Source organism: Tachyglossus aculeatus, chromosome 4, assembly GCF_015852505.1.
Source record: "Tachyglossus aculeatus isolate mTacAcu1 chromosome 4, mTacAcu1.pri, whole genome shotgun sequence".
NCBI classification, from domain to species: Eukaryota; Metazoa; Chordata; class Mammalia; order Monotremata; family Tachyglossidae; genus Tachyglossus; species Tachyglossus aculeatus.
In genome coordinates, this window is record NC_052069.1 from 65,478,032 (window position 1) to 65,494,569 (window position 16,538).

Here is a 16,538-nt window from a genome sequence, read left to right on the forward strand (position 1 = left end):
TCTAATCCCGGCTCCACCACTTGTCTGCGCGCGACCTTGGGCAAGTCACTTCACTTCTCTAGGCCTCAGTTACTTCATCTGTAAAATGGAGATTGAGACTGTGAGCTCCACATGGGACGGGGACTCTGTCCAACTCAATTTGCTTGTAACCACCTCAGCTCTTAGTACAGTGCCTGGCACATAGTAAGTGCTTAACAAGTACCATGGTGATGATGATGAGTTGCAAAGGGTGAATGATGCCTTTCTTACTTCTTACTTGAATTTCTGAACTGTTTCATCAAATCAGTCTTGATCTCACCTGGCTGGTTGCCTGGTAGACAGCATCTGAGATGTGCCCGTTCTCTGGTCACACCGGTACTCTTAGCCGGGGTTCCTTGTTCCATTAAGGTGAAGTGATGTCCTTGGACTTTGTTGTTTAGCCTTCTTGATTACTGAGTGCCATTTTTTTTCATGCAACAGTTGCAATGATAGCTTGAGTTTAGGGCATACGAGCCAAGGGATCATAAAGTAAATTATAGCTCTTTGAGGGCAAGGTATCATGCTTACCAGCTCTGTCGTATTGTACTCTCCCAAGTGCTTAGGAGGATGCTGTGCACACAGTAGCCTCTCAGTAAATCCTATTGACAATAAACCCAGCACTTGGCCTCTCATTATGGGCATTTTGATGCACATATTCTGACTTTTTCCCCATCGCTGTTGGAGTGGAGCAAGAGTGCATGAGTGGCCCAGTTGGTTCGACCTATAATAGCAATCCCACAAGGAATTCGTCCTCTAGATTGTGAGCTCATTGTGGGCGGGGGATATGTCTGCTGTTGTAGTGTACTCACCCAAGCATTTAGTACAGTGCTTTGCATACAGTAAGCACTCAATAAATACGATTGAATTGAATCTTGAGAAGCAACATGGTCTAGCGGATAGAGCACAGGCCTGGGAGTTAGAAGGACCTGGGTTCTAATCCTGTCTGCTATGTGACCTTGGGCAAGTCACTTCACTTCTCTGGGCCTTAGTGGGTGTTAAGACCGTGAGCCTCATGTTAGACAACGACTGATTAGCTTGTATCTACCCCAGTGCTTAGTACAGTACCTGGCACATTGTAGGTGCTTAACAGATGCCATTAAAAAAAAAAAGAAAGGAATCTGGGCAGTGGAGTCTGAACTCATTTCTGATCCACTGGGGAAACTCAGTAGAATCTGAGCATCGTCAACAGTCTTTTTAAGACATCACCGCTTTATCAATCAATCAGTCAGTGGTATTTATTGAGTGCTTACTATGTGAAGAGCACTGTATTCAGCACTTGGCATAGCACCATACAACAGAATTGGCAGTAGCGTTCCTTGCCCACAGTGAACTTACAGTCTAGAGGGGAAGACAGACATTACTATGAATAAACAAGTCATTTATAATGTATAATTTAAAGATATATACATGTGTGCTGTGGTGTTGGGGGTGGGGAGAATATCAAATGTCCACAGGTCACAGATCAAAGTGCATAGATGCTTTATGCATTGATGTGCTTCTGCTTTATGCAGATGACTATGCAGTAGAGGCACGTCCCCAAGAGGATATTGGAAAATAATTGTGGATCACTTTGAAGATTGAGCAAAGCACTAAGGACTGACAACAAATGAAGAAAATGATAGGTGTGCACCTGGCTGCATCTGGGAAGCCCTATACAGAGATAAAATTTTTCAGCAAGCAGCCTGCTACATTGTAAGCACCTATTAGACTGTAAACTCTTTTGGGACGGGGTCACATCTCCCCACTCTATTGTACGTTACTCTCCCAAGCACTTAGTATAGTGTCTTGCGTGCAGTGCACAGTCAGTACATATATTATTCATTACTGTCTTGATTCATCCACATCACAACACTAAGAGCAGTCACCAAATTCCACTCACTTCTTTGGGCCTCAGTTACCTCACCTGTAAAATGGGAATTGAGACTGTGAGCCCCACATGGGACAGGGACTGTGTCCAACACTATTTGCTTGTATCCACCCCAGTGCTTAGTTCAGTGCCTGGCATAGTAACTGCTTAACAAATACCACAATTATTATTTTGATTATTATTTTTATTGACTTTGCCCATACAAATTTTTAGTCCCTTGCCATGAGAAACGTGCCAGAAATCCTCATTGCCCACTTCTGATGGTCCATGCCTCTGCCCTATCCTGTGATCAGTGGAAAGAGCACGGGCTTTGGAGTCAGAGGTCATGGGTTCAAATCCCGGCTCCGCCACTTGTCAGCTGTGTGACTTTGGGCAACTCACTTAACTTCTTTATGCCTCAGTTACCTCATCTGTAAAATGAGGATTAAGACTGTGAGCCCCCTGTGGGACAACCTGATCACTGTGTAACCTCCCCAGCGCTTAGAACAGTGCTTTGCACATAGTAAGCACTTAATAAATGCCATCATCATCATCATCATTCATTCATTCAATCAAAAATCTCCAGTGGCTACCAGTCAATCTGCGCATCAGGCAGAAACTCCTCACCCTGGGCTTCAAGGCTGTCCATCACCTTGCCCCCTCCTACCTCACCTCTCTTCTCTCCTTCTCCAGCCCAGCCTGCACCCTCCGCTCCTCCGCCGCTAATCTCCTCACCGTGCCTCGTTCTCGCCTGTCCCGCCATCGACCCCCGGCCCATGTCATCCCCGGGCCTGGAATGCCCTCCCTCTGCCCATCCGCCAAGCTAGCTCTCTTCCTCCCTTCAAGGCCCTGCTGAGAGCTCACCTCCTCCAGGAGGCCTTCCCAGACTGAGCCCCTTCCTTCCTCTACCCCTCGCCCCCCTCTCCATCCCCCCATCTTACCTCCTTCCCTTCCCCACAGCACCTGTATATATGTATATATGTTTGTACATATTTATTACTCTGTTTATTTATTTATTTATTTTATTTGTACATATCTATTCTATTTATTTTATTTTGTTAGTATGTTTGGTTTTGTTCTCTGTCTCCCCCTTTTAGACTGTGAGCCCACTGTTGGGTAGGGACTGTCTCTATATGTTGCCAATTTGTACTTCCCAAGCGCTTAGTACAGTGCTCTGCACATAGTAAGCGCTAAATAAATACGATTGATGATGATGATGATGACTCAATCATATTTATTTAGCATTTAGAGAAGCAGCATGGCAAAGTGGGTCGAGCACGGGCCTGGGATTGAGAAGGTCATGGGTTCTAATCCCGGCTCCGCCACTTGCCTGCTGAGTGACCTTGGGCAAGCCACTTTACTTCTCTGTGCCTCAGTTACCTCATCTGTAAAATGGGGATTGAGATTGGGAACCCTAAGTGGGACAGGGACTGTGTCCAACCTGGTTATCTTGTATCTACCCCAGTACTTAGAACAGTGCTTGACATGTAGTAGGCTTTTAACAAATACCATAATTATTATCATTATTACTGTGTGCAAAGGACTGTACTGAGTTCTTGGGAGAGTACAATATAACAATACCAACACATTCCCTAGACAACTGGACTAGAAGCTTTTCTCTCCTCCAGCTCCGAAGCCCCATGTTAGGAGAGCCAAATTACCCTGTGACCATAGCTGCCGAGGCCCCTGGGGAATTTCCAGGAATGGGGACTTTTGGGACCTTGGAGTCACCCAGAGAAAGGTGTGTGTAACCCCTGTGGGGCTGAACTTCTGCTGTGCCCCATCTCAGCTCTGGCTGCGGCTCTGCTGGTGTGCCGGCCTGGTGCATGGCCTGGTGATGCTGGGCTGGTCAGTGATGCTCATCGTGGGTAGAGAATGTGTCTGTTTATTGTTGTATTCTCCTAAACGTTTAGTACAGTGCACTGCACAGAGTAAGCGCTCAATAAATATGATTGAATGAATGAATGAATGAATGGAAGTGACCGTGGCTGGGGTGGTGGAGATGGGTAGATGGCACGGTGAGAAAGCGTACTCTCCTTCCCCCTCTTTTCTCCTTCCCCCTCTTTTCTCCTTCCCCCTCTTTTCTCCTTCCCCCTCTTTTCTCCTTCCCCTAATTCATTCATTCAATCGTATTTTTTGAGCGCTTACTGTGTGCAGAGCACTATACTAAGCGCTTGGTAAGTACAAGTTCCCTTTGGCCCCTCTTCCTCCTTCTTCTCCTCTCTCCTTTTTCTTCCCCGGTTTCCTTTTTTCTCCCTCTTTGCTCTCAAATCCCCACCTCCATCCCCCATCCCTCCACTACTTGACCTCCAAATTCTCTCCTAAGCCCAAATAAGAAGTAGTGTGGCCTAGTGGAAAGAGCACGGGCCTGGGATTTAGAGGACCTGGGTTCTAATCCCAGCTTCCCCACTTGTCTGCTGGGTGACCTGGGGCAAGTCACTTTACTTCTCTGAGTCTCAGTTACCTCATCTGTAAAATGAGGCTTAAGGTTGTTGTCCCCATGTGGGTCATGGGCTGTGTCCAACTGATTACCTTTATTTATTTATTTACTTTACTTGTACATATCTATTCTATTTATTTTATTTTGTTAGTATGTTTGGTTTTGTTTTCTGTCTCCCCCTTTTAGACTGTGAGCCCACTATTGGGTAGGGACTGTCTCTATATGTTGCCAACTTGTACTTCCCAAGTGCTTAGTACAGTGCTCTGCACACAGTAAGGGCTCAATAAATACGATTGATGATGATGATGATGATTACCTTGCATCTGCCCCAATGCTCAGAAAAATGCCTGGCCTATAGTAAGCTCTCAACAAATACTATTTAAAGAAACAAATGGAAAAGATGGCCACGTCTGTAAAAAATTAGAAAATTGAATAAAAATTTCCAGCATGACTCTCAGGAGTTTGACAAATTGTGAGGACGATGGGACATCAAAATGAAGGTGTTTAGGCTGTTGTGTTGCCTGACCTTTTATATGGCTGGGTGTTCTTTTTTGTATGTTTCCAAGCGCTTAGGATGGTGCTCTGCACACATCACTCAATAGAGACCACTGGTAGATGGATGGCTTTTTGACAGGAAACAAATTCCACCCCTACACCAGTTTCACCAGAGCCACCTATGAGTCACACTTAGCATTAAATGGCAGGACAAGATTACCAGAAAAGGAGATTCTGCAGTGCAGACAGCTCAATAGGACTGAAGCAGTGCTCAGAGTGCCACAGCTCACTTGGCTCCTTTACTGCCAACCTACGCAATGTACCTCGTTCTCACCTATCTCACCACCAATCTCTTGCCCACGTCCTGCCTCTGGCCTGGAACGCTCTCCCTCTTCGTATCCGATGGACAATCGCTCTCCCCACCTTCAAATTCTTGTTAAAAGCACATTTCAAAGAGGCCTTCCCTCTTTGACTAAGCTCTAATTTTCTCTTCTTCCACTCCCTTCCGAATCTCCCTTGCACATGGATTTTCACCCTGTATTCATCCCTCCCCCTCAGCCCTGCAACACTTTTTGTAAATGGCATTCATTACATTCATTCATTGGTATTCATTAGAGAAGCGGTGTAGCTCAGTAGGAAGAGCCCGGGCTTGGGAGTCAGAGGTCATGGGTTCTAATCCCGGCTCCTCCACTTGTCTGTTGTGTGACTTTGGGCAAGTCACTTAACTTCTCTGTGCCTCAGTTCCCTCATCTGTAAAATGGGGATTAAGATTGTGAGCCCCACGTGGGACAACCTGATTACCTTGTATCCTCCCCAGAGCTTAGAACAATACTTGGCACCTAGTAAGCGCTTAACAAATACCGTCATCATCATTATTATTATTATTATTATTATTAAACACTTATCATGTGCCAGACACTGTACTAAGGGCCAAGGTAGATACAAGAGAATCAAGTCAGATGCAGTCTATATCCCCTATGCGACTCACAGCTATGTCTGTTTACTGTAATATTGTACTCTCCCAATCACTTAGTACAGTGCTGTGCAGACAGTAAGCACTCAATACGATGGAATTGAATTGAATCCCCATTCCATTGATGAGGTAACTGAGGCACAAAGAAGTGAAGTGACTTGCCCAAGATCACCCACCAGACAAGTGGCAGAGCCGGGATTAGAACCCAGGTTGTCCAACTCTCAGACCCCTGCTCTTTCCATTAGGCCACGCTGCTTCTTATCCATAACTTATCTGCTCCATATCCGTAATTTATCTGTAATTTATTCATTTATAATAATGTCTGTCTCCCCCTCTAGACAGTAAGCTCCTTGAGGGCAGGGAAAGTGTCTCCCAACTCTGTTATACTGTCCCAAGGGCTTAGTACAGTATTCTGCACACAGTCAGTGCTCAATAAACACAATTGATTGGCAGGACAGATGGGGAAAACGGATGATGAAGGACACTGAAGAGGCTGCTAAGGTGAACTGTAATGGGATACACAATTTAGAAGAGCAGGAGAGACAATTTTAAGGTGTAATAATAATGATGGTATTTATTAAGCGCTTACTATGGGCCAAGCACTGTTCTAAGCACTGAGTGTAGGGAAGTACAGTCCCATTCCATGTGACTGACATGTTAGGGAACCGCTTGGAAACCAAGGCAGTAGATGAACCAGCAATTGCTGATGGGCAACGAGTGGAGAGGGGTTGCTTTCCATGTGCAAATGCTTTGTAAATATCAGGATTCCCATGCGGGACAAAACAATGAACACAGCAGGGCTTTATGATAATAACTGTAGAAATTTTTAAGCACTTACTCTGTGCTAAGCACTGCACTAAGTGCTAGAGTCCCACTAAGCCCTTGGAAGAGATGAGGCCTTCCCCTACTAAACCCTCATTTCCTCTTCTTGCACATGGATTTTCACCCTGTATTCACTCCTCCCTCACCCTCATGGCACTTCTGTACATATCCATAATTAATTTATATTGATGTCTGTTTCCCCCTGTAGTCTGTAAACTCATTGTGGCCAGGGAATGTGTTTATCAGGTCCATTATACCACAGTCTCCCTAGTGCTTAGTTTAATGTCTGTACACAATAAATGCTCAATAAATATGATTGATTGGGGTAGTAGTAATGGTATTTCTTAAGCGCTTACTACCTATAGTTGTTGGATTGAGATTGTCTCTATTTCCAAATTGTACTCTCCAAGTGCTTAGTACAGTGCTCTGCACACAGTAAGTACTCAATAAATGCAATTGAATGAATATATACTATATGCATACAGATGAATATAGATATATCAGTGGGTACATTTATATATTTTTTATATGTAGTTGTATATATATATGTCACATATTCCAGATCAGTAGCATATGGAGCTTTTATTTTCTAAGTGATTGTAACCTCAAATCATTTTTTAAAAATCCATCAAGCCCTCCCAAAACTCTAAAAGTTGAATTTAATTAAGTTTTTCTTAACATTTTTCTTTCAAAATGTATTTAGAACTATCCTAATTCTGTGAGATCAATATAAATCAATTTAACCCTCTCTGTGATGAATAGTCAAAATCTCCACTCTCACCGGTGCATATTTTGTTTTGTTATTTGTCTCCCCCTTCTAAACTGTGAGCCTTGTTGTTGGGTAGGGATTTTCTCTATCTGTTGCCAAACTGTAATTTCCAAATGCGTAGTACAGTGCTGTGCACACAGTAAGCACTCAATACAATTGAATAAATGACTGAATGAATCTGGAAAGTTTAGTCATGTTGAACTGTGCCGTGCTGTGTCATATTCTTTTCTCTCCAGCGTTTTTCTTCTTCCCCTCCTTGACATCTATGGCCAGTTTGACACCTATGAAGTCCAATACTTAGACCTTCATCAAAACCACAGTTGGGTTATTGTTAAAGTTTGGAGTAATGCTGGAGTTGGATACCTTAAATTAAGCACTAGACTCTAGACTCTAAGCCTAGACTGTGGGCAGGGAATGTTCATTCATTCAGTCAGTCAGTCATATTTATTGAGGGCTTACTGTGTGCTGAGCACTGTACTAAGCGCTTGGGAAGTGCAAGTCGGCAACATATAGAGACAGTCCCTACCCAACAACGGGCTCACAGTCTAGAAAGGGGAGACAGACAACAAAACATGTAGGCAGGTGTCAAAAACATCAGAACAAATAGAATTAAAGCTATATGCACATCATTAGCAAAATAAGTAGAATAATAAATATGTGACTGTTTATTGCTGCATTGTACTCCACTAGTACAGTGCTGTGCACACAGTAAGAGCTCAAGAAATACAATTGAGTGAATGAAGCAAAACTGCTTAGGTATTGCAGTTTTTGCTACCATCAGCTGCGTTGTTGAATGTTCATTTTACCATTTACATCATTTGCAAACACAGGGTAGGAATAATGCTAGCAAAGATACACTTGCAATGCAGAAACATGAGTCATAAAATCCAAAGCTAAAATTAACACCTAAATTTTGAAATTTAAATGTAATTTTTTCTGAATTTTAAAAATCCATTAATTTTCCTATCTTATTATTACCTTTCCCTCCCCCCACCACGCCACTGCAAATTCCCATCATCTACACATTTGGTATCAATAGCTGATAGTGTATGCTAGTGAAAGAAGCTTCTTCTCTACCTGATAATAAGAATATCTTTGTTTTAGAAGCAGTGCAAAACAGTGGGACTAAGTGTATCATATTAAAGCAAAATGGTTAATTGAAATTCTTGCTTTTTAAGATAGATGATTCAAATGCAAGCTATTTTTACAAGTTGCCAATGAACTTCACTATAGTTATTGAATAAGCCTTCTTTTCAATTAAAGAATGTGAATTTGGGACATGGATTTTCTTGAAATATCAAGCAATAGAGATGAAAGAGTTCTAACCTGAAAAATGAGCACTTCTCTGCCAACAATCAGTTTCTATTTCCAGATATTGTGTAGCATTCCTTCTGTTACACAAGGTTTGGGCATCTTCATATCTTAATTATCACTTTCTGAGAGGATTTATTTCTTGAAGAAAATGATTCATGTATTAGGTAGGAAGGAGAGGTGGCCTAATTGATGCAGATCAGGCTGGAGAACCAAGAAAGGAATTTTGACATCTGGTGTGGGATGTTTTTAGTTATCTTTTTCCTTAAATTAGTGAATAAGTGGAAATGATGAAGTGGAAGCTCAGATTCTGAATCTCAACATCAACACCATTATCATCCAAATTTCCTGAAGCATCTGGGTACACCCGATAAAAACAGAGGCCAGAGGTCCCCTTCTCTTAAACAAGCTTTTGATCCAATGAAAAAGAATGGAAGGCATGAATTGTATATTTGTAGTAGAAGCATGAGTAGAACAAACTGAAATATGACAGAAGTGAAAGTAAGAAAACTGATGGAAGAAATTAGTGGAAGAAGTAAAAAAGGTAAAGGAAATTCCTGCCCTGGTGGTGCTTACAATCTAATGGGAAGACCAGCCGACCCCAGTGGCAAAAATGTCACCTGGTGGTAAAAGCCAAAGTAAGCAACAATGAAGAAACGAAGTGGAATAATAATTATGGTATTTGTTAAGCACTATGTGCCAAGCACTGGGACTGTGAGCCCACTGTTGGGTAGGGACTGTCTCTATATGTTGCCAATTTGTACTTCCCAAGCGCTTAGTACAGTGCTCTGCACATAGTAAGCGCTCAAATACGATTGATGATGATGATGATAGAGCCAAGATAATCAAATTCATTCATTCATTCAGTTGTATTTGGACACAGTCCCTGTCCCACAGTCTAAGTAGGAGTAGGATTTCATCCCCATTTTACAGATGAGGAAATTAAGGCACAGAGAAGTGATGTGACTTACTCCCTTTGTTCTTTCCCCCACCTCCTGAGCCCCACAGCACTTATGTACATATCTGAATGTAATTCATTTATTTATATTGATGTTTGTCTCTCCCCCCCGCCCGCCCCCAGACTGTAAGCTTGTTGTGGGCAGGGAATGCATCTGTTTAAGTTGTATTGTACTCTCATACTCTCCGAAACATTTAGTACAGTGCTCTGCACACAGTAAGTACTCAGTAAATACAATTGAATGAATGAAGTGACTTGCCCAAGGTGATATAGCAGACAAGTGGTGGAGCTGGCTTTAGAACCCAGGTCCTCTGACTCTCTGGACCGTGCTCTTTCCACTAGGCTGCACTGCTTTCCCTAATAAGTAAGTAGAGAATTGTGACTAAGGGTGGCATTGCATCCCTGCCCACCCATTTGCTCATTGCATTCTGTGCCGCAGTGGGAGTGAACACAGTTGGCAGGGATTATGAGAGTGTGGCACTGCACAAATCCCTGGCACTCTAACAGATTCCTTTGAGCGATTTCCTGATCCTCAAGTCTCAGGATCGAGGCTTGTCTGTCACTTTCGAAAAGGGGGGGGCCTATTAGCTAAGGGTTTCTGGCGGGATGACAGGCCCAGTGAGGAATATGCCTTACACGTGTCCTTATTCATATCTGTCTTAGCTTTTTACTAATAATAATGATAATAGTAATGGTATTTGTTAAGCCCTTACTGTGCGCCAAGCAGTGTTTTAAGCGCTGTGGTCGAAACAAGGTGATCAGGTTGTCCCATGTGGGGCTCACAGACTTAATCCCCATTTTAAAGATGAGGTAACTGAGGCACAGAGAAGTTAAGTGACTTGCCCAAAGTCATACAACTCACAAGTGGTTAGACTTTTAGACTGTGAGCCCACTATTGGGTAGGGACTGTCTCTATTTGTTGCCAACTTGTACTTCCCAAGTGCTTAGTACAGTGCTCTGCACACAGTAAGCGCTCAATAAATACGATTGATGATGATGATGATGAAGTGGTCGAGTCAGGAGTAGAGCCCACGACCTCTGACTCCCAAACCCATCCTCTTTCCATTAAGCCACTCTGCTTCCCGACCTTTCTGTAGGTTATCTTCAAAGGAAGTTTGGTTTTCTGAAAATATGCACACTACATAATGTAGTATACTTATGTACTCAATATTGCACTATATTTTGGAATTTTATTCTAAAAATCCTTTGCTGTTGTTTTTCCTAAATGCTTCCATTCTGTTTATCTCATTTGGCCTCACAAATGCCTCATGAGGCAGAATGGGGGGCAGGTATTTATTTTTCCTGTTTTTAAGGTTAGGAAACTGAGGCACTGAGAGATAAATTGATTTGCCCAAAACCTGAGGTTAAAACCTGACTCTCCTGACTCCCATGTGCTCATTCCCCCAAATCATTCTGGTAGATGGTGGTTTTGGAAAAGACCATTGTGGAAGACACTACCTTTGGGCTTTTGATATTTTAAGCTTTTTTAAGCTTTTTAGGCATGCTTTCTGCCCTTCCGAGGGACTTCTAATGTCGAACATATTTAGTGAAAATGAAGCAGCTCTGCCACACAAGGGACCTATAGAGTAATGGGAGAATCAAGGGGTAATCAAACAATAGTAACAACTAGTATTTTTTAATTGCTTACTATGTGCCAGGCATTGTACTAAACACTGGGGTGGATACAAGTAAATGGGGTCGGACACAGTCCCTGTCCCACATGGGGCTCACAGTCTCAACCCCCATTTTCAGATGAGGTTACTGAGGCCAAGAGAAGTTACGTGACTTGCCCAAGATCATGGAGCAGACAAGTGATGGAGTCAGGATTAGAACCCATGACCTTCTGGGTCCCAGGCCCATGCTGTACATGCATTGCACCATGCATTTATTCAGTGAATCACCAAATCCTCTTGTTCTATCTTCACAATATCTCTAGAATCTACTCCTCCTCTCCTGCTACCTTTCCTCTCCCTTTCCTCTCTCTCATTCATTCAATCGTATTCATTGAGCGCTTACTGTGTGCAGAGCACTGTACTAAGCGCTTGGGAAGTACAAGTTGGCACATATAGAGACGGTCTCTACCCAACAGTGGGCTCACAGTCTTTCCTCCAAGCACTTGTCATACCCTATCTCAACTACTGCATCAGTCTCCACATCCAGCCTCTCCTCTCTTCAGTCTGCAGTTCACTCAGCTGCCCATATCATTTTTCTAAAAGCTCATTCTGCATAATAATAATTACGGTATTTGTCAAGCGCTTATTATGTGCCAAGCACTGTTCTAAGTGCTCAAAACCCTCTGATTGTTGGCCGTGGCTCTGTGTTTGTCTATCAGGCAACCAGTCAGTGGAACTTATTGAGTGCTTACTATGTGCAGAACACTAAGCATTTGGGAGAGCAAAGTACAATAAAGTACAACATAATTAGAAGACACTTCCGCTGTATACGACAAGCTTACGGTTTAGAGGGGTTACCAGAAACTCCTCACGTTTGACTTTAAGGTAGTCAGCCAGCTCCCTCACTCCAACTGATCCTTAATAATAATAATAATAATGATGGCATTTATTGAGCGCTTACTATGTGCAAAGCACTGTTTTAAGCGCTAGGGAGGTTGCAAGGTGATCAGGTTGTCCTGCAGGGGGCTCACAGTCTTAATCCCCATTTTACAGATGAGGTAACTGAGGCACAGAGAAGTCAAGTGACTTGCCCACAGTCACACAGCTGACAATTGGTGGTGCCAGGATTTGAACCCGTGGCCTCTGACTCCGAAGCCTGTGCTCTTTCCACTGAGCCACGCTACTTCTCTCTCACTACAACTAAGCCTGCATACTGCACTGTTCTAACATCAACGTACTTATTGTGCCTCGTTCTCACCTCTTAACATCTTGCTCAGTCCTTTCTCCTGCCTAATCTCTCATTTCCACAACTATTCCGCCCTCCCGTCTGGGCCACTTATGTCCTGGGTTTATATTCCGTAAACACTTGATGCTTGCCTTATCCCCAGGCCTACAGCCCTTATGTACACATCTTTTCATCCCACCATTTCCCCTATATATAATTTATTTTAATGTCTATCTTCCCCTAATCAGTCGATAGTATTTATTGAGTGTTTATTGTGTGCAGAGCACAATCTACAATACAACAGAATTTACAGTGCTTGGCACATAGTAAGCGCTTAACAAATACCACAATTATTAGTTATTATTATTATTATAATTGGTATGTTCTCATCCCATAATGACCTTACCATCTAGAAGACACTAAAATAGTGTTCCCACTAGACTGTAATTTCCTTTAAACAGCGGTGTGTCTAATTATTCTATTGTACTCTCCCACGTGCTTAGAACAGTTCTCGGCACCCAGTCAATTGTCAGCAGTCAGCTGTCAAAAACACTATTGATTGATTGATTGAGGTGACACACCTGTTTTTTTGTGATGCCTTTTTCTGTGACTTGCTTCATTTGGGCAAAATAAATAATAATAGTAATAATAATTAGAGAATAATAATTAGAGAAGCAACCTGGCTCAGTGGAAAAGAGTACGGGCTTTGGAGTCAGAGGTCATGGGTTCAAATTCCAGCTCCGCCAATTGTCAGCTATGTGACTTTGGGCAAGTCACTTCACTTCTCTGTGACTCAGTTCCCTCATCTGTAAAATGGGGATTGAGTGTGAGCCCCCAATGGGACAACCTGATCACCTTGTAACCTCCCCAGTGCTTAGAACAGTGCTTTGCGCATAGTAAGCACTTAATAAATGCCATTAAAAAATAACTGTAATATTAGTAAGTCTTTACTACATGCCCGATGCTGTACTGAGTTTTTGGGGAAATCAATCAATCATTGATATTTATTGAGCACTTATTATGTGCAAAGCACCATACTGAGCGCTTGGGAGAGTACAATGTTAAAGAATTAGCAGACATGATCCCTGCCCATAACAAGCTTGTAGTTAAACCAAACTGACAAAAACTCTCAGACTGTTAATAATAATAATAATGGCATTTATTAAGCATTTACTATGTGCAAAGCACTGTTCTAAGCACTGGGGAAGTTACAAGGTGATCAGGTTGTCCCATGGGGAGCTCACAGTCTTAATCCCCATTTTACAGATGAGGTAACTGAGGCCCAGAGAAGTTAAGTGACTTGCCCAAAGTCTCACAGCTGGCAATTGGCAGAGCCGGAATTTGAACCCATGACCTCTGACTCCAAAGCCCGGGCTCTTTCCACTGAGCCACGCTGTAAACTCATTGAGGCTGGGAATGTTTCTGCTAGTTCTCTTGCATTGTACTCTCCCAAGAGCTTAGAACAGTGCTCTGCACACAGTAAGCATTCAATAAATTCCATTGATGGATTTTAAAAAAATATGGCATTTGTTCAGAGGTTACTAAGTGCCAGGCACTGCACTAAGTGCTGGGGTGGATACAAGCAAATGGTATTGAACACAGTCCCTATCCCACATGGGGCTCACAATCTCAATCCCCATTTTACAGATGAGGTAACAGAGGCACAGATAAGTGAAATGACTTGCCCAAGGCCACACAGAAGACAAGTGGCGGAGTTGGGATTCAAACCCTAGATTTAGTAGGGTTGAGCGGGTCTCATGTCCCTATTCTGCAGGCGAGAAAACTGTGCCATAAACAAGTAAAGTGGCTTGCCTCAAGTCTCCCAGCAGGCCAGTGTCCAAACTCGAACTCAAACCCGCATCCCTTCAGCCTGGTGCTCTTTCCACCGCAGCCATGCTGTCATCTCGTTTTATAACGTACATATTTGTTACTCTATTTATTTATTTATTTATTTATTTATTTATTTTACTTGTACATATCCCTTTTATACTGTGAGCCCACTGTTGGGTAGGGACTGTCTCTATGTGTTGCCAATTTGTATTTCCCAAGCGCTTAGTACAGTGCTCTGCACATAGTAAGCGCTCAATAAATACGATTGATGATGATGATGATAACAATGAAGTGATGATGGTGAGCCCAAGGATTGCCAGACCCAACAGTAGTTATTTACTTCATCTAAATCAAAGGATTTTCTTTACGCCATCATATTGGAAAGGGGTTAGTCTGGATACCTTATGGAAGAGTATTTACCAATCAACTAATTGGATTTGTAGAGCATTGTACTACGCGCAGAGCACTGTACTAAGCGTTCCATATCGGTAATCTCCTAGTTACAGACAGGGCTCTGGGGGTAACACACCGGATAGAATCACGGGCTTTTCTGGAAGAGGAGGCCACTCCATAGCCAAAAGCCAAGTGATTAGCTTTCCTCGCAGTGGCTAGGGTCCTATATGGCCCTATCGACTACTTTTTTTTCATTTAACTATGCGTTAGGCAGTTCCTGAAAGATACATCCTAGAAAGCCTCTCACGTTCAACTTGTTCCGACGCACAGTTTAAGCATTTCACTTTGAAGAGCACCTGTAATTAGGGGAAAAAGCAGAGCCCAGAGAGCTAGGTAGGACGGACATCCAGCTATTGATCTGTGTAAACCCAGCTTACACTGTCAGGGGAGAAACAGTCAACCGCTGAGCGGCTTTGTCACTGACATAAGCTGCAAGAGGATTTTTTTTTTGTCTATACTGTTTATACACCAGTCTATAGACCTGCTGGCGGGGTGAATTTTAAAGAGTGCGGAGGTTTAAAGACGTGTCCCCTGAGGGATGCTCCTGTCAGTTGGGAAGCGAGCGGAGGTTGTTTTGTAGAAGTTGTGTGCATGTGTGTTGTTGGGCTGGGGGGAGTGAGGCGGGGGGTGGGGAGAGAAGAGGTCAAATAATGGAAGCTGTGCAATTCATAGACTCTCCAGACTGATGTCAAATGGAATGAATTCGGGGTATATTGTGAAAAAACTGTTGAATCCTAAACTCTCGTACGTGTCACGTTTGTAGTAATTCATTAAATCGCCTCATCGTTACAAGATTGGAGAAATGAGGCAAATGCTTTCCAGCCGTAGTTCAGTTTGTGGCAACATTAGTGATTTTGCACCCTGGAATTTTTGTATTTATAATTACTTCATGACGCACTCTGAGCGGGAATAAAAACTGAGGTTTTACAGGATGCGGTTGAACCATTTAAAACTTTTTGGTAGAATGTAGTTTTCCCCAAGAAATTAGTGTGTAGCATTTTATATTGTTGGGTCATTTTGAATTCAGATTGGGTTTGCTTTTTTCCTTTTCGATTGTTTTATCCCACCGGCGCCCGTGGTAGACTGCTTAGCTGAGCACTCCAAGAATTTTCTCTGTGACCGGTGCCCGTCCCAGAAGAGAGCATGTTACTTTTTATATTCCAGAATCTATCTCTAAAGGGATTCAAAGGTCTTGAGTTTTCCTCATGTAATAAAACAGGGGGTGAATATCCCCTTTACAGTAGGCCCCAGGTGTCTGTATCTAGTGTGAATGATGCGGTTTTTTAAAATTGCCAAACTTTTTTTATAAAAAGACGTTAGGACCGTTTTGTCGTACATTGCATCGGAGTTTCTCCTGGATGATCCTCCTGCGGGAATTGCAAACCCAAACCCGTAACAATTGCACTGGACATTTACCCTTCAGCCTGGCCCTCAACTTTTTGAAGCCGTAATTAGTTTTGCGGGACTTAGCAACAGGGAGATTCATCCTCTATAATTTCATGTTACCATATTACTACCAGATTTTGCAGTGTGTTGTGATGGGTATAACTTCTGACACTTTTTCCAAAGTTTGTAATGTTTGCCCCAATTTATCCATATTTAGATTTTAATGAACACATTTTCGTTTACCACAGGCATGCCAGAAAAAAACCCCTCACAACTTAAAAAAAGAACATTTTCCTTGAAATTCATCTAAATCGTGCCATTGAATTTTTCAGGCGGCATGTTGCGGATGAGCTTGAGAGTAATTTCAGCAGAGTCCTACCAAGGGGTTAACGAGCAAGT

At 42.8% G+C, this 16,538-nt stretch overlaps 1 protein-coding gene across 2 annotated transcripts in view; it reads left to right on the top strand.

The window, feature by feature from the left end:
* Nucleotides 1-16,538, top strand: part of DENND1B (DENN domain containing 1B) — a 330,783-nt gene that overhangs the window by 114,177 nt on the left and 200,068 nt on the right. The window lies entirely within an intron of this gene.